The sequence below is a fragment of the Danio aesculapii genome, chromosome 17 (genome assembly GCF_903798145.1).
Source record: "Danio aesculapii chromosome 17, fDanAes4.1, whole genome shotgun sequence".
Classification (NCBI taxonomy): Eukaryota; Metazoa; Chordata; class Actinopteri; order Cypriniformes; family Danionidae; genus Danio; species Danio aesculapii.
This window is the reverse complement of record NC_079451.1, coordinates 13,995,270-14,022,489: the sequence shown is the minus strand read 5'-3', so window position 1 is coordinate 14,022,489 and position 27,220 is coordinate 13,995,270. Positions and strand designations below refer to the sequence as shown.

General features: G+C 38.4%; 1 protein-coding gene across 1 annotated transcript in view; it reads right to left on the bottom strand.

Annotated features, from left to right (window-relative positions):
* ralgapa2 (Ral GTPase activating protein catalytic subunit alpha 2) overlaps positions 1–27,220 on the bottom strand; it is a 322,593-nt gene that overhangs the window by 67,807 nt on the left and 227,566 nt on the right.

Genomic DNA, 27,220 nt, shown 5'->3' with positions numbered 1-27,220 from the left:
GACAAAACAAAACGAAAATATCGTCAAGTTATTATTTCATTTCATGTAAACAAAGTATGAAGAAGTTTGACCTGAAAGCATGCTGTACTCATATCGAATTAGACACGACTCGATGACCCGGGAGTCTTCCTGCTCCCTGCGGAAATTTGATTAAAAAAGCTATTGAGGATTCCGAGCATGATGATGATGCGCAGAAAAGAAAAGCCAGCAGAGCCAGGGCTGGATAAACATGAAATACATGGAGATCCACACCTACCACATCTGCCACCTGTTTTATTTTTGTATTTGTATTTGTATTTTTTTTTTTGATTCTGTCAGGCAGTTGTTTACTGACCTGTGTTTAAGTCCTGGGTTTACCATAAGAGAAAATCCCCCACGGACATTTGTGTGTGTGTGTGCCAGAATTCTTTGTTCCAGGCATCACGAGCAGCAGGAGGGGCAGAGAGAGTGAGCGAAGAGTAATGCTATGAGTCATTCAGTGTTAGAGAGAGTGGGTGGGTGGGAGAATACTTGAGTATTTCATATAAAGAGGCAGCAGTGAGACGCCATATGCCATATGGGCAAAACTGACTTTCCACTCATGGCTGGGTTTGACAGGACCCCCCCTCCAATTGTGTCTGTTTGTGTGTGTGTTAGCGAAGAGATGTATCTGATTAAAATACTTACTAATAGGGCTGTGAGATTAATTCAAATTCAATTTTGATTTTGGCGTCCAATGATAAAATGATTATTGCGTCATGTCCCGTCCCTTTCCAAGCAGTCAGCATTTATTCACAAAGCTGAGTTTCACATGCAAATGGCTGAAATCATGTAACGGGATGTTTGCCGCATGGGACGTGCAACATTTATTAATGTGTTGATTCATTCATGTTTTTAAACGTGTACTGTTCTGATCATGCACTCATCCTCATTTAAAAGTCATCTTTTAACTCAATTTGCACCTCAGTGCTCAAATATGTGTCAAAATGTGACATTTAGAGATTATTCACAAAAGCTCTTGTTTGTTATGTAATAACTAAACATAACTTAAAAGTAGTTTGTAGTAGAAGTTAAAGTAGTAGAAGTTAAAGTAAATTGGAACCGTGTGGCTCTTACAGTGCGTTCACACCAAAGGCGGCAAAAGGGTCAAATTCGCTACATTTTATCTTATATTTGAAGGTGCCGTTGCAGCATTTCAGCAAATCAGTTACATTCCCACATAAAAACATGCTTTCTAGCGTTAAAATGTTGCACACTTTTTATTAAATTCAACAATGGAAGATCAAGTTGTTGCGCGTGTTGTGGCTTTGCTCCACTCATCCAATATGCGTCCATATGTCTTAAATATTCTTAAGTCGTTATAGTAAGGATGAGATTCTCGGATGAGATTATTCTTTTATTGAAAAATATACAGGTGTAGTCAGAATTATTAGCCCAAACCTTTTTTCTCGATAGTCTACAGAACAAACCATCATTACACAGTAACTTGCCTAATTACCCTAACCAGGCTAGTTAACCTGATTAACATAGTTAAGCCTTTAAATGTCACTTTAAGCTGTATAGAAGTGTCTTGAAAAATATCTGGTCAAATAATATATACTGTCACCATGGCAAAGATAAAATAAAAATAAAATAAAGTTATTAGAAATGAGTTATTAAAACTATTATGTTTAGAAATGGGTTAAAAAATCTTCTCTCTGTTAAACAGAAATTGGGGAAAAAATAAACAGGGGGGCATACACCATTAATGCACATCAGTAAATTGGCAGTATTTTTTATGTATGTCCCTGTATGAAAACATTGTAAATAATTGGAAATCCGCTAACCGCATTATTCAAACCGTTTGGAACAACTGTGGTCGGAACCAAAGTTCACAGGACTGTGTTTTTCAAGCGGTGGAATTCTACTTTCCGATTGCTTGCCGCCGAACCACATCATAGCTCATTACTATAAAGTTGACTAGTGCTGCATCCAAAAATCACATACTTCCATAATATATAATACGCTAAAAACAGTATGTGAGCCAAGCAGTATGTCAGAATAGAATTCATAGAATTCAAAAAACAGTCTGCGAGAAGTACCCAGATTGCCTTCTACTTCCGGGAAGATTCTGAAGTGCGTGTTAATTTTAAATGCAGTACCTAATGAGTAGTCTGTGATTTTGGACGCAGTTTTGATTTCAAAACTCTCCTTAACATCAACACCAGTGCTCCTTGCTGCTGCCCCCCTTTGAAAATGAATGACCTCTGGCTATTTTAATGCTCTCGCCGCTTTCGGTGTGAACGTACAGATAAAGTAACATTGCGCAATATTGCTGCTGCGACTGTGCTTATATTAATCAAATAAGAAAAAACAAGGACAAAATCACTCACTGCTCTTGACTGAAAGACTTAAGCAGCTATATTAAGAAACAAATTGAGTTTAATTCTCACAGTGATCATGATTAAAGCACAGTTTGTTTCATTCATATATTTATATTCTATAGTATTTTTTTATTCTTTTAAATAATTTTGAGGACTTTTGTTAGTTTTTTTTTTTTTTACTTCATCCTATTCTTCTTTGATGGTGAGAAATGTGGAATTTCATTATCTTTGAAATGTTTAAGTGTAATTGCAAACTTATTCACAGCGGGAAACCATGTAGAAGCTCAAGAGAAATTTACATTTTGGAAAAAAGTAGTTTGTAGTAGAAGTTAAAGTAGTAGAAGTTAAAGTAAATTGGAACCGTGTGGCTCTTACAGTGCGTTCACACCAAAGGCGGCAAAAGGGTCAAATTCGCTACATTTTATCTTATATTTGAAGGTGCCGTTGCAGCATTTCAGCAAATCAGTTACATTCCCACATAAAAACATGCTTTCTAGCGTTAAAATGTTGCACACTTTTTATTAAATTCAACAATGGAAGATCAAGTTGTTGCGCGTGTTGTGGCTTTGCTCCACTCATCCAATATGCGTCCATATGTCTTAAATATTCTTAAGTCGTTATAGTAAGGATGAGATTCTCGGATGAGATTATTCTTTTATTGAAAAATATACAGGTGTAGTCAGAATTATTAGCCCAAACCTTTTTTCTCGATAGTCTACAGAACAAACCATCATTACACAGTAACTTGCCTAATTACCCTAACCAGGCTAGTTAACCTGATTAACATAGTTAAGCCTTTAAATGTCACTTTAAGCTGTATAGAAGTGTCTTGAAAAATATCTGGTCAAATAATATATACTGTCACCATGGCAAAGATAAAATAAAAATAAAATAAAGTTATTAGAAATGAGTTATTAAAACTATTATGTTTAGAAATGGGTTAAAAAAATCTTCTCTCTGTTAAACAGAAATTGGGGAAAAAATAAACAGGGGGGCATACACCATTAATGCACATCAGTAAATTGGCAGTATTTTTTATGTATGTCCCTGTATGAAAACATTGTAAATAATTGGAAATCCGCTAACCGCATTATTCAAACCGTTTGGAACAACTGTGGTCGGAACCAAAGTTCACAGGACTGTGTTTTTCAAGCGGTGGAATTCTACTTTCCGATTGCTTGCCGCCGAACCACATCATAGCTCATTACTATAAAGTTGACTAGTGCTGCATCCAAAAATCACATACTTCCATAATATATAATACGCTAAAAACAGTATGTGAGCCAAGCAGTATGTCAGAATAGAATTCATAGAATTCAAAAAACAGTCTGCGAGAAGTACCCAGATTGCCTTCTACTTCCGGGAAGATTCTGAAGTGCGTGTTAATTTTAAATGCAGTACCTAATGAGTAGTCTGTGATTTTGGACGCAGTTTTGATTTCAAAACTCTCCTTAACATCAACACCAGTGCTCCTTGCTGCTGCCCCCCTTTGAAAATGAATGACCTCTGGCTATTTTAATGCTCTCGCCGCTTTCGGTGTGAACGTACAGATAAAGTAACATTGCGCAATATTGCTGCTGCGACTGTGCTTATATTAATCAAATAAGAAAAAACAAGGACAAAATCACTCACTGCTCTTGACTGAAAGACTTAAGCAGCTATATTAAGAAACAAATTGAGTTTAATTCTCACAGTGATCATGATTAAAGCACAGTTTGTTTCATTCATATATTTATATTCTATAGTATTTTTTTATTCTTTTAAATAATTTTGAGGACTTTTGTTAGTTTTTTTTTTTTTTTACTTCATCCTATTCTTCTTTGATGGTGAGAAATGTGGAATTTCATTATCTTTGAAATGTTTAAGTGTAATTGCAAACTTATTCACAGCGGGAAACCATGTAGAAGCTCAAGAGAAATTTACATTTTGGAAAATTTTTTTACCTATCATAAGACACAATTACATAGGAAAAAACGATCTTACCAAGCATGAAACAAATGAAAATTTTTGAAAAAAAAAAATTAACAAGATGCAAAACACTTTTACCAGTCCCGAAACAAATTCAAAATGACAGATTCTTTATTAAAAGGGAATGTACCACACACCGGAAGTGACACTGGGAAAAGTGTTGTTGTCGTTGATGGTGAGCGCGATAAATTCGTGCTGTGGAGTACATGGCGTAAATAAAGTTTATAGTGACTGCACATGGACTGCGGTCGAGGGATGTTTTGCCCGTTTTGTGGCAAACACATGAGCAGCTGAACGCGGTTTTGCTTTACGTGTGGTCGGTGTATGAGTTTCTAAAGGACGCAGACCAGACGGAAACACCAAACATACTGCAACTGTCATGGATTGGTCAGGCTCTCACGACCCCCACTCACGAAGATCACCATCACCTGACTTCTAATGAGCACACAGCTGCATCACATTCACGAGCACCAGATAAAAGCACAGCACTCCAGTCGCTCATTGTCCGGGCTCGTCTCGACGAAAGCGGACAACTGAGCGACCACTCAGCGTAGTCATCCTCAGCTAAAACAAACGATTTACTTACCTGTTCTCTTTGTATTCCTCCTAGTCTTCCTGGTCCTCCCGAATCGTCCTGTCTTCCAGTCCTTCCAAGTCTGTGTCATCCTCTGTCAGCTGTATCTGGTGTGTGCTGTCCATCCTCGTGTATTCCTGTTACCCAGCCACGGAGGAAAAGACCCCAACATCATTCCTGATCCTCCTGGCTATCCTTCATGTGCTCCTTGTTGTCATTTAATAAACACCCTAACGTTTCCTTACCTCTGTCTCCTGTCCGCTTCATAACAGAAGCCCGGACCATTAACGACGACAACATGAGCACCCCCGATCACCTTCAAGAGCTGGTGGACCAGTTGAAGCGGATTCTACAGCCACCAGCTCCACTTTCCAACGCACCACCAGCACCGAGCACTTCCGCCTCCACAGTTTCTTCTTCGGCCCTTCCTTCCAGTCCATGGCCCGACCAGCGCCCTACTCAGGCGGAGCGGGGGAGTGCAATGGTTTTCTGTTACAATGTTCCCTCATATTCGAAATGCAACCTTCTCTATATCCCACAGATAAGTCGAAGATCGCCTACATCGTATCTCTACTCTCTGGACCTGCACTTAAATGGGCTGAGACGATCTGGAACCAAGCCGGGCCGGTCATGAATTCCATCACTACCTTCACGGAGTATTTCAAAGAGGTGTTTGGACGTTCTGATGGGGAAGTAGCCGCTGGAGAGCAGCTGTATCATCTAAAGCAAGGTACTCTATCTACACAGGAATATGCTCTCCGGTTTCGCACTCTAGCAGCTGCAAGTGGATGGAATGAGAGATCGTTGTTGACCACGTACCGGCTCGGCTTGGAACCCACTCTCCGAATCCAACTGGCCACATTAGATGATACAATGGGTCTGGAGAGATTCATCCAACATTCTCTCCGATGTTCCGATCGTCTCCGTTCCTATCAACAGGACACCATCACCCCCTCGTCTGCACTCCTCCAATCGCCTGAGTCAACGGCCTCTCCAGAACCAGAACCCATGATAATAGAGTCTGGAAGACTGACATCAGCGGAACGACAGAGGAGGCTGACCCGGGGTCTGTGTCTATACTGCGGTGTCAGTGGACACACCCGTATGGAGTGTCCCCTTCGTCCCATTCGGACTTCAGTGAGTGTATTCAGTACGAATATTGAACAATGTAAACCACTTACTACCACCGTACAAATAACTACTGCCTCTATTTCTCTCCTTGTCACAGCCCTCATCGACTCCGGGTCAGCAGGGAACTTCATCTCCCAATCCCTCTGTCGTCAACTCCACCTCCGTACTGAGGCGTCCTCGCATATATACCAGATACAACCGATAACCCAGTGCACTCGATCTTCGACCCGTATCCATCGACAATGCGAAGACATCCTTCTTCAAGTGGGGTTGTTACATCAAGAGAGGATTCAATTTCTGGTTCTGGAGGGTGCAAATATGGACATCATTCTAGGGCGCCCGTGGCTGGTGAAGCACGATCCCATCATCTCTTGGGGCACAGGAGAGATAAAGAAATGGGGATCTGGATGTACACCTGCCTGTTTTCCAAATCTCCCTCTTCAAGGTCGGAACCCCATTTCTTTGTTTGCAACATCGGTCGAGAGCCCTCCTGAGAAGCAGTCTATCCACATTCCTAAGGAGTACAGCTCCTTTCATGATGTCTTCTGCCCCAAGAGAGCTTCCCAGCTACCGCCGCATCGGCCATGGGACTGCGCGATCGACCTAGTTCCAGATGCCCAGTTGCCAAGAGGTAGGATCTACCCGCTCTCGCTTCCAGAGAATCAGGCAATGGAAGATTACATAAGGGAGGCTCTGAGTCAGGGGTACATACGTCACTCAAAATCACCAGCCGCCTCAAGCTTCTTCTTTGTGGCCAAGAAGGACGGAGGGCTGCGTCCATGCATCGACTACAGGGTCCTAAATAACGGTACAGTAAAATACCGATATCCCCTTCCTCTGGTACCAGCCGCTTTGGAACAGCTCCGAGAAGCTAAAGTCTTCACTAAATTGGACCTCCGCAGCGCGTATAATCTGATAAGAATACGTGAGGGGGACCAATGGAAGACAGCATTCGTGACCCCTACTGGCCACTATGAATATGAGGTCATGCCTTACGGTCTGGTCAACGCCCCCTCCGTATTCCAAAACTTCATTCATGAAGTCCTCCGGGAGTTTCTTCACCACTGTGTAATAGTGTACATAGATGACATCCTCATTTACTCCCGGAGTGAGGCCGAACATCGCCAACACGTTGCGGAGGTCCTACACACATTGAGAGAACATCACCTCTACCTCAAAGCGGAGAAATGCTCATTCCACCAGAAGTCGATTCATTTCTTGGGATACATCATTGACCAAACCGGTATACGTATGGATGGGAAGAAAATTGAGGCTGTTCTATCCTGGTCAGAACCCACTTCCATTAAGGAGCTCCAGAGGTTTCTTGGGTTTGCTAACTTTTATAGACGGTTTATCAAGGACTACAGCAGGATTACATCACCTCTCACTAATCTCCTCAAGGGTAAACCCAAAGGACTGGAGTGGACCAAAGAAGCAGCCGCAGCCTTCCGCCTTCTTAAGAAGGAGTTCACAAGGGCCCCACTCCTGACTCATCCTGACCCAAATCTTCCTTTCGTGGTGGAAGTGGACGCATCCACCACCGGCGTCGGGGCAGTATTATCTCAACATCATGATACACCGCCCCGACTGCATCCCTGTGCCTATTTCTCTCGGAAGTTGAGCCCGGCGGAGCAGAATTACAGCATAGGAGACAGGGAGCTTCTAGCAATCAAGCTAGCCTTGGAGGAGTGGCGTCACTGGTTGGAGGGAGCCAAACATCCGTTCCAGGTGATCACAGATCACAAAAACCTCCAATACATCAAAGAGGCCAAGAGACTATGTCCACGTCAAGCCAGATGGTCACTTTTCTTCTCACGTTTTGATTTCTCCATTTCCTATCGTCCAGGACCCAAGAATCTAAGAGCAGACGCTCTCTCTCGTTTACACGAGCATCACGATCATGAAGAACTCCCAACGAAGATTCTTCCCGAACACATCTCCATTTGTCCGATCACCTGGAACGCTCCTCCAGTCGTTGCCACTCCGGAAGCCCCTGCTCCGCCGGGATGCCCTCCTCATCGGCAGTTCATACCACCTGAACACCGGGTAGATCTGATCCACTCCTTACATACCTCGCTAGGCACTGGACATCCAGGGATCAACAATACTCTCTCGCTAGTATCCCAACGATTCTGGTGGCCAAACATGGCTAGGGAGGTGAGGCAATATGTTCAGGGCTGTAAGGACTGTGCCCAATCCAAGAGCCCACGTCATCTACCCGCTGGAAAGCTCCATCCCTTGCCGATTCCGAACCGTCCCTGGTCACACCTAGGAGTGGACTTTATCACTGACCTCCCTTCGTCAGAAGGTAATACCTGTATTCTAGTCATAGTAGATAGATTCTCAAAGTTTGTCAAACTAATCCCTCTGAAAGGTCTTCCCACAGCCTTTGAAACTGCCGACAATATCTTTAATCAAGTCTTCAGGTCATTTGGTGTTCCAGAAGATATTGTGTCGGACAGAGGTCCACAGTTCATCTCACGTCTATGGAAAGCCTTCTTCAAGCTCCTAGGTGTGGCCGTCAGCCTCTCTTCTGGATATCATCCCCAAACCAACGGGCAGACAGAGAGGAAGATTCAGGAGGTGGGACGGTTCCTGAGGACCTTCTGCAGTGGTCACCAGAACTCCTGGAGCCAGTATTTGGGCTGGGCAGAATATGCCCAAAATTCACTGCGGCAACCCTCCACCGGACTCACGCCATTCCAGTGCGTCCTGGGCTTCCAACCACCGCTCTTTCCCTGGGATGGCGAACCATCTGATGTCCCCGCAGTGGATCACTGGTTCCGGGAGAGCGAGAGAGTCTGGGACGAGGCTCATCAACATCTGCAGAGGGCAGTCCGTCGAAGCAAGGTAACCGCCGATAGGAGAAGGTCTGAAGAACCCAGATACACACCCGGACAAAAGGTGTGGCTATCCACCCGGGACATACGCATGCGACTGCCCTCTCGCAAGTTAAGTCCCCGATTTGTTGGTCCCTTCACCATCGTGGAACAGGTTAACCCCGTCACCTACAAACTACAATTACCCTCTCACTACCGTATTCACCCTACATTCCACGTATCACTCCTGAAACCCTATCACGATCCTGTTCTTCCCTCCACAGAGCCTGACCACGAAGAGGAACCCCCTCCTCCACTGCTCCTAGAAGAAGGAGCCGTCTACGCAGTGAAGGAGATCTTGCGTTCCCGACGTCGTGGTGGCCAGTTGGAGTACCTGGTGGACTGGGAAGGGTACGGCCCCGAAGAAAGGACATGGGTTCCCAGAGCTGATATTCTCGATCCTAGTCTCATGGTGGAGTTTCATGAGAGCCACCCTGAGTTCCCAGCGCCTAGAGGCAGAGGGAGACCACCACGGCGTCGGAGGTGTCGGCCCTCAGGAGCGGGCCCTGGGGAGGGGGGTACTGTCATGGATTGGTCAGGCTCTCACGACCCCCACTCACGAAGATCACCATCACCTGACTTCTAATGAGCACACAGCTGCATCACATTCACGAGCACCAGATAAAAGCACAGCACTCCAGTCGCTCATTGTCCGGGCTCGTCTCGACGAAAGCGGACAACTGAGCGACCACTCAGCGTAGTCATCCTCAGCTAAAACAAACGATTTACTTACCTGTTCTCTTTGTATTCCTCCTAGTCTTCCTGGTCCTCCCGAATCGTCCTGTCTTCCAGTCCTTCCAAGTCTGTGTCATCCTCTGTCAGCTGTATCTGGTGTGTGCTGTCCATCCTCGTGTATTCCTGTTACCCAGCCACGGAGGAAAAGACCCCAACATCATTCCTGATCCTCCTGGCTATCCTTCATGTGCTCCTTGTTGTCATTTAATAAACACCCTAACGTTTCCTTACCTCTGTCTCCTGTCCGCTTCATAACAGCAACAATGTGTTCAATATTTTAACGAGGGACACTCGTACACTGTAACCGTGGACATGATGTCAAGTCTACACGGTGTAAACATCTGCTTGAGGACTCTTAAAAGTAAACTGAACAAAGCCGGTGTTACATTTCATCTGGTGTTTGTGTTAACTGGTGACCCTTTCCAGATGTAAACTCTTCACGTTTGCAGATTGGCAGATTCGTCACATTTTCACAGCAACAAAACATGCCCATACCAAATAAAGATTCTTATTACTGGGTGTCAGTGTCATTGTAAACATTGTTGATTTTAATATTTGTGTAGCAGAACAGTATATAAGCAAAATTAATGTAAAGAAATAATTATAATTGACATTATATCAACGGGATTCGAACCCAAGTCAAAAGGTTCAGCACACATATCAATCGACCTATCTAACTGAGATATTCAGGACTACATGTTGGGGTCGGTTATTCTGTAACTTGTTTCCATGTACTTGCGTTTACATGTTTCTACATACTCTGACGCTGATATTTTCTCAGAATAGCTCTAAATGACAAAACTATGTTTTATCGTAGTTGGTCAAACCATGATTTTTATTGTTGTAGACTCATGTTAACCTGTACCTTTGAACGCGTGTTAACCTGTGTCTACAAAGTCACATACAAGCAGATTTTTTTTGATTTTGAGATTTTCTGGTGTGCGGTACATTCCACGTCACTTCCGGTGTGTGGTACATTCCTTTTCCATGAAAAAATCTGTAATCTTAAATTTGTTTCGGGACTGGTAAAAGCGTTTTGCCTCTTGTTAATTTTTTTTCTAAAATGTAAATTAGTTTCGTCCTTGGTAAAATTGTTTTTCCTATGTAATTGTGTCTTGTGATAGGTAAAAATGTTTTCCAAAACTAATAATCTCCTTAAATAATCGTGATTACAATTTTGACTGAAATAAACAAGATTATACTTTTTCCTATAATTGAAAAGCCATACTTACTGAATAATGTGCAGTACATATTGTCAACTAACTCTGAAAAATTTTAAGTGAAATAACATATATATTAAACAGTAGATTACTACACTGTGTCACACAATGCAAGAACTAAATGCTAACAAAAAGTCAAATTCAATGCAACTTGATGCATTCAGATTCTTTGGTTCACTACTTTATTTAGTAAGTTAGAATTATTATGCTTAATTTATTAAGTTCACTAAATAAATTCATATTCCTCAGTCAGTCAGAAAATAAATATTATGTTTGGGGAATTCTGTTGTTCTAACATGAGTTTTAATATATACACTGTGCTATCACACTGCATGCTAAAGTCCATATGAACAGGAAGTTACTTTTATTTCAGTTGTACTTCCAACTGAAACAAAATATTGGGGTGGGCTTTATTTTTGCAAATCATTCCCTCATAGCAAACTAATGGTAAGAGGGGTGTGGCTAAAAATGTGGCTGAAGCCATCAAACTTACATCCACAGAAAAGGACCGTCACTCCAAACACAGAAGCAGATGGTCAGACTTTGATTGAAGATTACTAAAACAAGCACTTCTTTCAGTGGATTAACTTCATCTAAAAAATAACAATGTGTGCTAGCAAAATAAACATTGTACATTTAGATTTCACATATACTTTAATGAAGTATAAGCACAGGGAGGTTTTGCTTTTATTTAAATCCTTTAGTGAACTGTCATGCTATTATAAATTGGAAAGATCTGGTTTATTTAAAATCAATCATCTTTACTGTTTGATTGACATAAGATATAAAATGGGTCTCAAACTGGACAAGAAGCACTGCATTAAGCTTAATTGCTCCAAGCCATGTCTTTGAAAATGTATTTTACCACAGTATTTGCAATGGAGTTCTGCTGCTCCTGATGAAGCTTGCGTTTAAACGGTTTTTCATCTAATTTTATAATTGGGTCTACTTCTTAAGTCTAAGGGCTCTATTTTATCAATCTAGGCGCAAAGTGTAAAATGCAGGGCGCAAAAGCGTTAAGGGTGTGTCCGAATTCACTTTTACTTTTTTAAGGACAAGGCTGTGCTTATTCTCCTAATGAGTTATGGGTGTGTTTTAAAAATAAACCAATCAGAGTATCATCTCCCATTCCCTTTAAGAGGCAGTTGTGTCTTGCCATGGTGCATTTGCTATTTACATGGCGGACTTCGTAAGTGGAAAAACTGAACACTTTACTAGCAAGAAAACAGTTAAACAGACCACCTGCAATGCAAGGATAAAGAATAAGCCTCCTCCAATCAGCGTTTACTTTCACTTTCTCTTTCGTGGTAAAGGAAACGGTGTTATATGAACAGATATCCATTAGCCTAAATAATTAATTTCATTTGTTAAGCGCAAAAATTTGTTTCAAAACTATTTCTAATTTCAGTTCTAATTTCCAGCAAACAAATAAATGAACAATAATAACAAAGTCTGGCCAAAAACCGAGTTACATCCAAACATACATACAATTCCCCATATGGTCCAAAACCGTGGGCAAATCTAAGCTTGTTTTTAATAAAACAAATATAAATATGCATATAATAAATACTACTACTACTAATAATAACATTATACAAAAGCAAGTTATCATGAAAAAACTGAAAAAAGCCCTCCGAGATGAAGTAGGCATGGAGGAACTGATTTTTATATTTATGTAGATAATATTTTTTTGTAATATTTTAAACCTATAATTCTTTTTCATTTGTAAAGATATTTGCGTATTGCTGTACATCCTGGGTGTTAAAAGCAATGTGTAAGCGAGGCGCACAACTAACGCACTCTGTGGTTGACTTTAGACCTGCTTTCAGCTGGTCTATTGCACAGTTTATTTTAGTTCCTCAAAATAGCAACGCGCTAACAATGCGCCTTAATACACCTCTTTTCTAGACCGAAACACCCATGAGTCCACAAAGTAGCGCAAATGGATATGGTATTTAAACGTGATGAAAAACAGGAAAATTAAGTTTGCTTTGGTCAGAAAATAGCAACACATCAGGGCAAACACGTCTTGCGCCCTATTGCGTCAGGTGTATGATATGGCCATAAGTCTTTAACCATTTCATTTTTGCCCTACTAGAGTCACTACAATAAATCGCATAAGTCTTCAATCTTCAAATGCCTTCACATAAAAACTGCTAATGCCACATTTCAGATTTAGGTGGTACTGAGCATGTTCTAAACTCATCCATCAGGGCTCATCTGTAGTTGACTATACTTTAATAGTCATGGATATTATACATAAGGTGAAGCAGATTTTTTTTTTAGATATGATGTCTATGAATGTGTAAATAAAAAGAGAAGGAGAAAAAGCGATTGCTTTGCTTGCTGGGTGAGTGAGTGAGTTGGCGTAACTCCGTGAAGACCCACAGTAACAGCTGGCGAGTTGGGAGCCCCAGGAAAGCAGACCGGGGAGAGGGATAAACATGGGGGCGGAGAAAAGGAAAGAGAGAGGAATGTGGGATTAGAGATCCTGAACCGCTCTGCACTCAGACACTGTCAACATGCTTCATCTGAAGCATCTTCTCCAGGTTTAAAACCAAGAAACACACATTAAACAAGGATGCAGACATTAATGCTTGCTCAAGAAAAAGCAGGTGCACAGTCCTGCTGAACATATTGGGCAATCTTGTGTGGCTGTAGCAGCAAAATAAATGGGGCTTGAAATACTTTAGTGACTCCTTGCAGCAAAACTATGATTTTTGGGGAATTCTGCAGGTGCAGAGATTTAGTCACATTTTATTTTAGGATACATATCTTTCTATTACACAAATCATTAACAAAGATTTTCAGCTAAACAACTATATAAGTACTTATAAGTACTGATAAACAGCCAATACCTAATTAACATGCAGGGAATAAGCCAGTAGTTAACAGTGGGAATGGGTACTTAAACTAAAGCGCTACCAGAGATTTTTATTGTTCTGTCAGTGAACAAAATATTCTTTGTAAAAATATAAAGATGGCACAACTGCCATTTTAAAGAAATCTACAACACAAAAACAAATTACTACAACTTGATCTAAAATTAAAGTAGGATGTATTTGAAAGAATGTGGTAAAGTGAGGTAAATAGGATGGCCTTCGCCAGTTTACCAAAGTGGTTCTTGGCGTTGAAAGTCAAATGTCAGATTATGCAAGGAAGAGAGAGGAAGTGGGTTATTTCTTACCATTTGACTCAACCTTGACAATAATGTCATGTAATGCATAGATCTTGTGGTTCAATAATGAACTCATATGAAGAGCGAGGTCTGTAATATGGTCGACATCACATTCATGATTATCCTCTAAATTGCTGGAACTTGTTTTATGGTTTGTGTAAGACCACATCCCCAACTAACCCTCAAATATCCTCCACCCATAACGGGTGCTAAAAGCTGAAACTTGCATGACTGACGGCGGGCAGGAACAGATTATGGCTATTGATTGGTGCCTAGAGATGGATCTGAGCCAGGAGGAGAGAGGGAGCAAGCAACAACTCCATCGATTCTTCTTCAGCAGGGGAGGCAGCAAAGAGACTGAAGGTCAGCGAATCTTTGCCTCACCTCTAAAAGGCCACTGGCCTGTGGACGCAAGCCCCGCATGCTCCATGCAGAGACCCACAGACGAGAATGACACGCTGACCTTATGGTCAATGAAGGGCTCAGTGGTGCAAGAGTTAAACCAGCTGTCCACTTTCCAACTTGAAATAACTAAGTAATGACAAAGGACGTCATGCCCATGGACATTTGATAGAATAGAAAATCAAGCAAAGAGTGGTGCGATTAAAGAAGTCGGTTACACTTTATTTTGATGGTCCGTTTGTTGAATTTAAGTTACATTGCATCTACATGCCGACTAATTCTCATTAGATTATAAGTAGACTGTTAGGTTGGGGTTAGGGTTGGAGTTAGTGTAAGTGTTGATGCATTCAGATTCTTTGGTTCACTACTTTATTTAGTAAGTTAGAATTATTATGCTTAATTTATTAAGTTCACTAAATAAATTTAAATTCCTCAGTCAGTCAGAAAATAAATATTATGTTTGGGGAATTCTGTTGGTCTAACATGAGTTTTTATATATCCCCTGCATGAATTTGGAACAGGACCACTGCGCAAAGCATCAAAGTAACATCTGAATGCCATTACCACTCAAAAGTAATTCAAGTCAAGTAACTGAAGTCAGAATTCTGAAATACCAAATTAAAAGATTTGAATATGCTTTCAAAGAGCACTGTACCACATATGCAGGCCTGTTCACATCACAGTGAATATTCTGTGGATAAATATATTTTCTTTTTCTTTTTGTCAACAGAACAACAGTGGTACTAGTATCTCATAACAACAAGAACAGCAGTTTTTGTTTGACATTCTAAGAAAATGCATACAAATGCTTCAAAGCAAAGACAAAAAAAAGGAGATTATAAAACAAATTTAGAAAGACATAGTCACTGAGTACCCTCAAGAAAAATCCAGAAGGAGGACAAAATGCGCCTGAACACCTCAGATCTTTGATGTGAATTTTTCTAGTGGTAGAAGTCTGGTTGCCTGACTCAGCCACATATTGACTGAAGGTATCTGAGCAGTTGACCATAATAATAATCTACATTTTTTGGCCAAGTGTAAACAAAAATTCAATACACGTTCTTTGTCATGATAAAGACACAGTTCCAGTGTACAATTTAGAAGGTATACCTTTGAGGACAAATCAAGTCTTTCCAATTATTTTTTTAATCATTTTGTGAATCTCTTTTCAGTACATTTTGATTTTGTCACAATCCCAAAATAAATGCATCACTGTGCCAATGTCTACCTTGCATTTGGAAAATAGCTGGGAACAATTGGGAAATATTCTACGGAGGCGAACTGGGCTTAAATACATCCTGTGAATACATTTATAATTTTATTCATGAACCGAAATTTATGTACTTTTGGGATAGATTTTTTGAGCAGGCAGATAGCCACTCCACATCACTAAAATAGACCCCAAATCCTTTTCCCATACTACCCTTAAAGAATCAAATGTTGAAAGACCAGTATTAGTAATGTATATAATTCAGAGATCTTTTTTTTTAACCGTCCATGAAGAAAAAAGCTGTTTTTCTGTTTCAGTAAAATCAAATTGTATATTACCTTCTTTTAACCGTAACTCTAAAAAGAGGAATGACTAAATTCCTGTCATAACGCATATGATTTTATTTGGCCATCATCGAATAGGTGATCCAATTCCGACACTCTTGATCTCCAAGTCAAAAGGCCAATATTCTGTATTGTAGTGGGAAAATCAGGATTAAGCCTAATACGTGACTTAGAACACAACTTTTTTGGAATGGATAAATATGTTTTAACATCTTTCCACACCAAACGAGTATTTGTTACCGTAAAAACACTAGTCAGATATTGAATCTTTTGTACATTATGAATAAATGATAGGGAGCAAATCAACAACTGTTAATACATTTTATCCGACAAACACAAGCATTGACATATCATCAGTGTGAAAGTATTTATTTTTTTTCTAAAAAATGTCATTCTAATCATGTTTTCATTGGATTACAAAATGTTTTCCCACTCACTGCTTACAACCAACAAATTCTGTAATGTTTGCTTCTTCCAAAAGACAAAAATTTTTAAAGTGAGGGGAATTAACAGCATGGCCATAAGCTTATAACACACAAAATTGACATCAAACCACTTTGTTTATGCCTGACATGGCTAGTATGTATGTTCTTTAGCTCTGTGGAAAAAAAAATAAAAACTCTTCCTAAGAACAGGTGGCAGTAGTCTATATTTGGTATTCAAAAAGGAAAACTCTAGGATTGCACATATACAGTGCTTCCAAATGGGATATATATTGCACTCCTAAGAGCACTTTGGTGTTGAAACAATCATGACTGCCATATTGAAATATTGTTCAAACTGGCCAAGTCAAAGGAATTTGAGTAGTACAACTGATGGATTGGGCACCCATAATCCTCTGCGCAGTAAAGTTGTCTGGTTTCACACAGAGGTCCCATTCAGAAGGTCTCTAATGACTTTAAAGCTGTCACAAAGAAGGGAAACTGTTCCATTCAGAAGGCTATACAGACATGTAATAGGTAAACTGTAAACAAAGCTACATCTGATGACCACTTTGGATACAGATCTCGTGGCCTACTTTATCTCAGGTAATATTTGTGCATTGGAATGCTCAAATAAGATGAATATGCAAAATTAGACAAGCTTTTTTTGTATGCCTTCTTGTGTTCTGATTTGATAAGCTTAACATATGTAGGGATAGTCTGCCCAACATCATTTTCAACATCAATGAAAGCCAATTAGTGTCATTGTTGTGAAACAGCAAAAACTGAGACAGATGATATTTAATTACAGTGGTCCCTCATTATTCGTGAGAGTTACGTTCCAAAAATAAAACGCAACAGGCAAAATCCACGTAGTCAGCTTTATTTTTTTACAAATATCATAGATGCTTTAAGGCGGTAACAGAAACAGATGGTGCTCTGTGGCGCGGCAGAAATATGAACAGTGTCCTAAGTCATAGCTGGGCACCGCAGAGAGTGGCTGACCTGCGGCAGCAGTGTGCGCGCCCTAATATTAACCTGTTTACAATTCTAAATTGCATGGTGCTTTTTGGCACCCTTTATGATGATTTTGCTGCAAACACTTGCAACCCTTTTTCGCATCCTTGTTGGAACTCACACTGCTAACGATTGCAGATTCATGTTAATTTATCAAGCTGAATGCATTCTGTACTGTACAAGAGATACAGAGGTGATTGATTGTCAATGGTCTACAGCCAATAAGGACCCAGAACACAATGCGCTGTTAAAAAAAAAAAAAAAACATGTCAAATTGCACAAAAAAATCAGCAGAACTGAGAAGCCGAGAAAGGTGAACAGCGTTATCGCGAGGGGCAACTGTACAAATAAATAAAACAAATAAATTATAACTTTCACCTTTAGCAGACATTTTCATGTAAAACAACTTACAAATCTAGGAATATAAATGAATGAATGCATAATTGAATATCTTCCAAACACTTGAAATTTAGGGCACAAGTCCTATGCTATTATTAGCAATTATGGCTGCATCTTTTTTTTATTATTACAGCTTGAAGCCACGCACTATTCACTGCTGATATATGTAACAAGCTTGAGCAAGAACAATTTTAGTTTCTCTTTTTGGGATGTGAAAAAGAAGGGTATACGATATTAGAACAACACGAGTGAGTAAACAATAGCTGTTTCCATTCACCTATTTTAATACGCATTTTCGATATGCGCATAAATAAAATGGTTGATGAATGGTAATTAAAATGTATCGCATAACTAAATAGGATAAACTTTTAATTCGATAAGAAAAGAAGCGCAACTTCTATGGAAAAACTTCTACCAAATAAATTCCAGTATGCGCATTTAAAAAGTCATGTGATTTTGTTATAAGAGATCATGTGATGATAAAAATGTGAATGGATGGACAAACCAAGTCATTTATTAAGTAAAAAAAGATTGACGCAGCTTCTCGTACCACATCAATTTCTGTTTTTATGGTTGATATTTGTTGCCAGTTAATCAGGAAGTGACAATTTTGTTCTTTTTGACTAGTTGGATGAAAAAGTTATGCGATATTCTGGTTTTGCACATAAATTTAATTTTTGGATAGAAACATAGCTAATGACTGAAGACAGAATAAGTCCATTCTGTTGGTCAGCAAACAAAGAGACGTACAAAGAATGCCACCAAGTATAAGAACATGAAGGAACAAAGGGGCCTTGAATTTCCTTCATTTATTGATCCAGTTACATATCCTAAGTTTCCCTGCTCAGGGCTTCAGAGTGGCCCTCTTCAAACACGCAGCAGCTGATGAATCAATAATCACGACGCATTATGTGCGTTGTGAAAGGTGTCAGCAGGAGAGGGGTCTCTCCATTCAAGCTAAGCCCTTTGGAAAAGCATAATCCCAGACTCGGGCGGGACGGAGATCTATAGATTAGCTGCAAACACTCACCTGCATCCGCGCACAATAGAGCGCAGGGGTGTGGGACAGCACAGGGCACGGGGGTGGATTGCAGTGCCCCATGCCAAGCGCTGGTGGTCATTTCACCAAAACCCATCCAATTAGAGCTGAGTGATGGTGTAGCCCACTGGAGGCCCCTCCATCTCTGCGGCAGGGGCCAGCGAGAGACACCTGCTTTTATCAGCCTGCGCAGGGAGCACAAGGACTCTCTTTGAAGAAATATTCAGCTAATTACGCTGGAGCACCAAACACAACAAGCAGGAAGATTGCAAGGACCCCGACCCATTGTGAAGCAGAAAACTCCAGAGAAGGTTTCATCTCCGTGCAAAAAAACAGACATCTTTCAGACCGAAAAGCAAGGTCATTGTTCTGACTGCGAGCGACAGACTGGGCAAAGACTGAAAACAAACTGGACACGTATCCGCTAATGTGGTGTAACCTTCTGGACGGTCAATCTGCATTTAGATTCGTAATACGTAAAGCAAGCAAGTGTGGATTTGCTAGCCTAGGTTCACTGGAAAGACGTGTCTCAGCTGATATTTCTGTGAAAATACGTTGCCCCAGGTACATTTTGTTGCACGCTTAAGATGACATATCCACTAGAGGGCGCTGTGTACATTTTGCAAATTTGAAATGTATTACTTAATTTTTTTAAGAGGTCTTTCACTTTTTATTGGGATATAATAGTGGAAGACAGACAGGAAAGCATTGAGAGCAGAGAGAGAGGGGAAGGATTGCATAGGACCTCGAGCTGTCAGTCAAACTCATGTTGCTGTGAGCACCATGGTGCTATATGTCGACACATTTAACCGCTAGGCTATTGGCACCGATTGAAATGTATTACTTATGGTACATTTTATTGTATGTTTTACGTTCTTTATGTATACTTGCAAAAGAAGATAAGTCTTGCCGTACAGATCACCTAGACAATTGAACCACTGACCTAAACTCTTCCCTAAACCCGACCAATAGTGTTTTTAAAAGAAAACGCAAAAGATCACATAGTTTTTACCTTGATTTAACATTGGTTTAAGTTCTTTGGTGTCTCTTTTATCTCTTTGGTGGAACCATGATTCATTGGACTCAAGTGCTCACAAGTACAAGTAAAAGTGTAAAAGTGAACTAACAAGGAAAGTGTCCATGCCTGAAAAGTCATCCATGGCTGACTAAATTTAGGAAATTGTACTCAAATATAAGTTGCCAATCGCAAAATAGGAGTGGGTTTCAGGAAACTAAAGGAGTTGAGTAATTAAAACTAGAACTATTGCAAAAAACCTTAATGAAAAAAACAAAAACAAACATACTACATAAAAAGACCCATTTGCAGGTAACTAAAATACAACCTTAAGTAATAATATTACGATAAACAAAGAAAAAAAAAGACAAGAATGCTGTGCATGCCATTTTACAAATGTAAACTAAAATCTAAAAATTAAAGCATATCAAACACTACAATAATAATAATAATAATAATAATAATAATAATAATAATAATAATAATAATATTTATTATTATTATTATTATTATTATTTTATTATTATTATTATTAGTGGTAGTAGTAGTAGTATTGTTAATAACAGCACAAATACACTGACTGGGTGTTTCAATGAAAGGAAAAAAGGACAAATCATAGTTTATTTATAATATTACCAATATAAATAACACTAACATAGAAAACAGATTTTCACTTAATTATAATTTAATGTTGACTTCGCCCCTGCACCCTTTTTTGTAATTAATCACTTTTTATGCAACATGACTTGATTTGATCAGAAACCGACTTGTCTTGTGAACTTGGACAAAAGAGATGGGTAATGGAAAGACAAACAGAATAAGCGAGCGAGAAAAACAGAGAATTCACTTTTGTGTAAATGTAAGAGGTGACTGTCGAGCAGATGTTCTTGTGATGGACAGTAGAAGCAGCACCCAAAAGCTGATCAATTATTCATAGAGACAGATCAAGTCATTGCAGGAAGCTGTGAAAGCAGAATATCCTTAATGGCCTTTCACACCCTATTCACCAGAGACAATTAACAGTCACACACACATACACGCTCACAAAAATGATCACACTGATGCAATACCATTCTGGCAAGAATAGTCCAGGATTAAAAATCAGGCATGATGAAGCAATATCTACTAATGATTGATTCCACGTTGCTTCCAACTGTAAAAAGTGATTTGTTGACTACTTAAAAAATTAGTAAATATGTTGCCTTTAAAGCAGTTAGTTGACATTACTTAATTTTAAGTCAACTGGTTTACTAAATTTTTTAAGTTGATGAACTATTTGCAAATTGTTATCATAAAAACTAAATCAACTTAGTTCCAAGTTACAACTTAAAAAAATGGAGTAAACCCGTTGCCTTCAAATTATTAAATGAAATATAATTGCATCACATTAGTATAATTATAAAAATTGTCAACTTAGATCTAATTTACAAAGTATTTACTCACTTTAAGTGAAGTGACTTGTTGCTTTTAAGGCAATCAGATTACTAACTTCTTACTTTTTTGCTAACAAATTGCTTCTTTCACAGTGCACATTGGTTATATTACCTTCTGAATCCACTCAAAGAAATGAAATTGTTAGTTTTATTACACCGACGCTTGTTCACATTACATAAAACATAAGTGTAACTAACTCAAGTTAACTATGTTATTTCTACAGAAACTTAGTACTGTAATCTTTACGTAATAATGGTTTAACTAGCCATTTTAACATGGTTTGTACTCTTCTTGAGTCATATACAGCTTAAATCTCAGTTATCTTTCAGACCTGAAGTACACTTTTGAGTTTTTCCAGAAATTTTTGCTGGGACTTGACGCACAAATACGGTCACACAAAATGCTCAAGAACAAACCTGTTGGTTAAATCAGTTCATCATTCTCGACAAATTAAAAAAAAAATGAAATGAAGATGTTTTGCTGTTTTCTTTGTGACATTTAAATTGTTTCTGGTTTTAAAATTACGTGCCAGTTTTAATTCTGTCTTTGTTGATGGCACCAACACTTTAAATGATTATTTTTTTTGTCTTTTTGAAACTTATTTTTGTGACTGTTTTCAAAATATAGAGGCCAGTTGTAATGTTTTTTTTTGACAGCTTAAACATTTTAAAATATCAGAAATTGTTCCAAGTAAAATTTGTATAGCAATATTTGAACGAAGTTGCACATTGTAAGAATGTTCTCTATTGATCAAAATGTTGTTTACCTTTTTTCTTCTGAAACAAACTGTTATTCATGATTATTACTAATTCTTAAAGTCAGTTGCACTATAAAAGACCTTGTAAAGAATGTTTACTGTTCAATTTTTGATGTTTTAGTGTACCTGTGAAATTGAAATTGTTTTATGGGTTTTAGCAGTTGTATATTGCAAAACTTTGCAAAGTAAATAAATTCATTTTGTTTCTAAAATATGTTTGATTAAGTTTACACTTATAGAGCAAATACTGTGTTATAGTGTTCATAAATCTAACATAAAGTAACATTACTAAGTAAAATATAACACCGATGCAGCTGATTTACTATATAACGTAGACCAGGGAATATGCAGAAATCCTAAAGATAATTTCAATACCTTTTTAAGACTTTTTAAAGACCTTCTCAGAATATTTTAAGACCTCATCGCCACTTCAAGTTCTAATCAGTATCAAACCTTTAAGTTAATAAACAATTGTAGTTGAATAAATTAATGGAGCACAACCATGCAACAGAACTCAGATAAGCGGAAGAAACAAAGCTTAAAAGAATACGACAGGCTTCAGCCACTGTTTAAACTCATCTTTCTCCAACCAGAAGTATGTAAACTTACATTTACCTATTTTGCTGTCTGTTTTGAACTATGGTTTTGCTACATGTGTAGAGGGTCGCATCACCAGCCCCAGCTCGAACCAATCTTGTGGATCGAGCATGCCATTGTCAATATTATGAGGAAAATAGATATATTTATGCTATTTTTGGAGTCAAACACTTTGGACAACACTTGAACAAAATTCAAGACCTCGTAAAAACGCGATTAAGACTTTTAAGGGCCTTAATTTTCTCATAATTATCAACTTTTAATACTTTTTAAGACCCCGCAGACACCCTGTAGACTAACCATATCCCGCACAGATTCTCTTTTAATGCCAATCTCTGAATAAATACTTACGAGTCGTAGACAAGTTCTATATCTGTGCAATCTTTATTTCTCACTCGTTCACCAGCCGAGCACAACAGAAACCCTCCTTCCATATGTTTCAGAGAAAATTCAGTAAGTTTGCTACGTCCACCTAATGCGCTTGAAAATAGAGAATGGGCAAGCTAAAGGGGCGAGTGTCGCTTGGGAAGGGAGACATTTAGAGCAACAACAATATGCATTTGCATTTAATTTATGCATCAAACAGTATTACAATCTTTATGAAATGAATATTATGTTATCACAAATTGTTAAATAAATTATCTTTTGTTGAATAAATGCTTTGAAATGGGGATATTTAAACGTCAGTTGTGGGTGATGACCGCATGGCGCAACTCTCCGCCAGAGAGAGCCTGAGAGACAGGCTGCAAACGCTGTTTGGACAATCTTTGTGGAATCTAAATGATGTTTATATTCATAAAAGGTCATCAAGTTAGTGTTAATTTGCACTTTAATAATAATAATAATTAATAATAATTTTAAATTGTCATGCTGTAATAAAATAAACATAAATTAAAAATTAAATGATTGTAAAGATATCAAATTTTAAATATAAATATTTTATAATATAAATAAATTTATAAAAATACTTTCATAAAAAGTAATGAAATATTACATTACCTTTAAGATAAACACAATAATAGTATATTTTGATGTTGGTTTTTAATAAGACTTAAAGTAATGTCTATTTTTGCCAGTGAATTGAAGTTATGCACCCTGTACGGACCACCATTTTAATCATTGATGGAACACCGTTAACACCTATTATCTTCCGTACACATGCGTAGGCGGTACTTTTCCAATAATTTCTCAAAAACTTCTGGTCCAAAACACATCAATCAAAATGTGGATTATGCAATAGGTATTCACCCAGCGAATGATCACACAAATATGCTTATCTGGCTTTCAGTGACGGAGGAGTGCTCGTTTGAGTGCGACGAATAGCGAAAAGTGTATGGAACATGAATACTGCAACCTATTCTCTAAAAGGAGTGTTGCGCTGGCTAGCTACATATGACCACATACCGAGAACATATATATATTTTTTTGTAAGTAGGTTTGTTGTTACGATTATTAGCTAAAGTGCCCATTAAATTAATTACAGAGCACTCCAGCTGTCTGTATGCTATCTGTTATTCACATGTACTACAACTACCATGAGGTTTTGCGCCAATCAACATCCTCCACAGCTGTAAACAATCTGAACAGATGCACAGTTGAAGTTCATTCTCACTGATTACACAGACTATATAAACCCGTCAGTCACTATTTCTTATTGCATAGTCATGTTTATCTGTAAAGTGTGCAAATCTGAGCTTTCGTGTTTTCCCTGTTCATGTTGTGATTTTTGGACTAATTTACCGTAAATGATTGTCAGCTGCCTGCCTATTGCCTGTCGCTTGTTTTCTGGATTACTCTCTGTGGATTACCCTGATATTGTTGTTTGTTCCCGTTTTAACCTCTCTTTGAATAAAGCTGCACTTGGAACTTTACATTGTTGCCAGCACATTCAATGTCGTTAACGTTTGTAATAAATGGGATAATGTGCAGTCATCTTTGGGGATTCCACATTTCAAACTCAAGTGCGTTGATTTGTAATAATTACAAAGCTGAACCATTTCAATCTGCTCCCTAGTTAATAAGCAAACTCATGCCTTTCTAGGGCCATCTCAGTCAAAAATCAACTTTATGCATAATGAAAAATTGATTAAAAAAATCCCAGAATATGTAGGAAAAACCAGCAATAAATGGATATTCACTATATTCACTTACCGAAAAATGGCATCTTGTCTTCATCAGAAATGGAGCAGTACTCTTAATGCTTACAACAGTTTATAGTACCGAATTTGCACAACAAACCTTCCAACACAACTAATGACATCCGTAGCAGTGTTAGTTATACATGCAAAGTGTGGAAAAACCTCAAAACATTATTATTATTATTATTAATAATAACAATAATAAAACAATACATTTTTGACATCAGTTCCCCCAAACAGCATTATCAACATTAACAAAACATAATCTCCCAATGTCAATAACTCAGCCTATTGTTAAATTAAATAATTATATTTTTTATGTATTAGGGATGCACCAAATATTCGGCCAAAAATTTACGGCTTTCGGCCGAAAGACTTTTATCACCAAAACAACATGGCTAAAACATATGTTGTGATGATGCGAATCAAAACGTGGCCTGCACGTGTTGTCTAAAGCAGCATGTCTGCGGTGTCTCTATTCGGACCCTCTGTACTTTATTGCGACTGCACTTGATCTGCATTATAAAGGTAGCATGATGATCGTCAGCATGATGTAGCCCTATAGTTATAATAATATTTATTCATTAATTTTCTTTTCGGCTTAGTCCCTTTATTAATCCTGGGTCGCCAAAGCGGAATGAACCACCAACTTATCCAGCACATGTTTTACGCAGCGGATGCCCTTCCAGCTACAACCCATCTCTGGGAAACATCCATACACCCTCATTCACACTCATACACTACGGACAATTTACCCTACCCAATTCACCTGTACCACATGTCTTTGGACTGTGGGGGAAACCGGAGCACCCGGAGGAAACCCACGCGAACGCAGGGAGAACATGCAAACTCCACACAGAAACACCAACTGACCCAGCCGAGGCTCGAACCAGCGACCTTCTTGCTGTGAGGCGACAGCACTACCTACTGCACCACTGTGTCGCCCCTTTATTTATTCAATATAGTTATATCGATATTTATACATAATCAAACTAGTGTGCAACATAAGCAAAACTAAAACTGTTTTAAATTTCGTTTTGTAATTCAGGTCTAAACAAACATTTTTTGCATTTTTAATGTTAAGTTCATTTGATTGACTATATAAAATTCAGAGGATATTGTCCGTGCATTTATTGGGTAAAATAAAATTGCTACTTTTTACTTCAATACTTCAATACCAGAATTGATAATCCATTATTACAATATGCTATATATTCATTCTTTGAAACTTTAAAATTAATTAATGTAATAGAAAGCCTTGATTTTACTAAGGTTAATAACAGTCATAGCCAAAAAGGTAATGGTACTAATAAGTGACAAGATTTATTTCTGTGCTTCGGTTTTCGGTCTTGCGTTTCCTATTTTTCGGTTTTCTGTTGCGGCCAAGAATTTTGATTTCGGTGCATCCCTATGATGTATAGCTTTTTATTATTGTTTTATAGATACTTATTTACAAATTTTATTTGATCTTGTTCTTGTAAAGCATTAGCTTTTCTCTCTGTGATGTTTTCTCTCTGTAAACAATTAAAATGTATAACAGATTTTTTTAATCACAAAGCAAACATTAAAAAAAATCTTGAAAAAATAAAAGATGTTTAATATGACTTGCATAACATTTTCATCAAACGGTGCATCTCTAGTTCTTCATTTGTTAATGTATGGGTTGACGCAGCTGTTATAAGTTTTTACAGAGCGAAATCTCTGCAAACTCTGTTTACGCAAGTGAAATCTCAGCAAACGCTAAATACGTAAACAAAATCCCCACAAGTGTCTATTATATTGGTTTCCGCAAAAACTGACTTTGGCTCTGCCTTCGTGATGATAGACGAAGAGGTTTAAGTAGATTTTAAAACGGAAACAAATCTTCCTTATGGGGTCAGTATAATTGCATTTTTATGTGGATTTAAGACATTTTAAGACTAATTAAGGCCTAATTGAAGTCTTTTTAAGACATTTTAAGTAGGGCTGCACAATATATCAGTTTAGCAACGCTATCGCAATGTTCGCATCTGCAATAGTCACATGGCATCTGCAATGTCGAACATTCAGGCACATAAATTATAATGTTTGTAACTTTTAGAAACTGTAATTGTATTTATGCATACATACAATGAATACTATAGTGGGTGATTATACATTTGATTATACATTTCGCAACGTATACTGCTAGACTTCCAGAAATCCATAAAATATGGATTATTTCATTTGTATCTTTGCTGTACTGCATTTATCAAGGCTTGTGATTGGTTTAGTATATTTTATGCAGATGCAAATCCATACAGAATCATCCAAATTAATCTAAATGATGAATTCTTGAGCCATTTATTTCATCTGTTAAAATTATACGCAATATTGCAATATGTATCGCAAAAAAAATTATTATAGTAAAAACACTTTTTCCAAATATCATGCAGCTCTA